Genomic DNA, 846 nt, shown 5'->3' on the forward strand with positions numbered 1-846 from the left:
ACCAGGATGATTTTGTTTAACTATTTGAAAAGCCATTTAATTCATTCATGATTTTAATTTGCATATTTCTGAGAAGGAACATGTTAATGAATGAGTTAAAATTTTAAGTAGCTTGGAGTCATTAAACAAGAGATTTATGAATATTTAAATATCATGTCTGAAGCACGATTTCATTTTGTATGTAGGAAGCACCCTTTTATCTTCTCAAACTTTTTTCTAATAAACTTTTAAAAACATTAGTATAATTGCCCATTTTTTATAACAGTCATGGCACTTCTTCATGTCACTTATATTAGAGGAAATTAAATATTTTAAATCAACTATATGCAATGAAATGAACAACATTCAAAGTCTGGCTAGCATTCTCTTTTCTGGGTTACAAATTGCCTGCTATGAATTAACTGTGCAGCTTCATAAAAACCTCTGCCAACATCAAAATAGCCAAGTTCTACAAGGAAAATCAAATATAGTGAACTAATGAGAGCTTCCTACCACTGACATATTATAGAGTGAAGAAATAAATTTGAAATATGATTTAACTTTGTCTATAATCTTAGCCAATGAGAATTTCTTAGAATCCAAAGACCTCTCTCTCTCTCTTTCTGTCTATCTATCTATCTATCTATCTATCTATCTATCTATCTATCTATCTATCTATCTTTATACATACATATATATATACATATATGTGTGTGTGTGTGTGTGACTCATATATATATGAGAAGGGGGATTATTCTATCTTCCATGAATTCTATCTCACATTAAGATGTATATTGTTGAAACTGAAAATATAATTCAACAGTTAAGAACTGGTGAGCTGGAAGAGAGCTTAGCAGCTACGAGCAC

Source organism: Microtus oregoni, unplaced genomic scaffold, assembly GCF_018167655.1.
Source record: "Microtus oregoni isolate MIOR12 unplaced genomic scaffold, Mior012 000111F_ref0000342, whole genome shotgun sequence".
In the NCBI taxonomy this organism is placed as follows: domain Eukaryota; kingdom Metazoa; phylum Chordata; class Mammalia; order Rodentia; family Cricetidae; genus Microtus; species Microtus oregoni.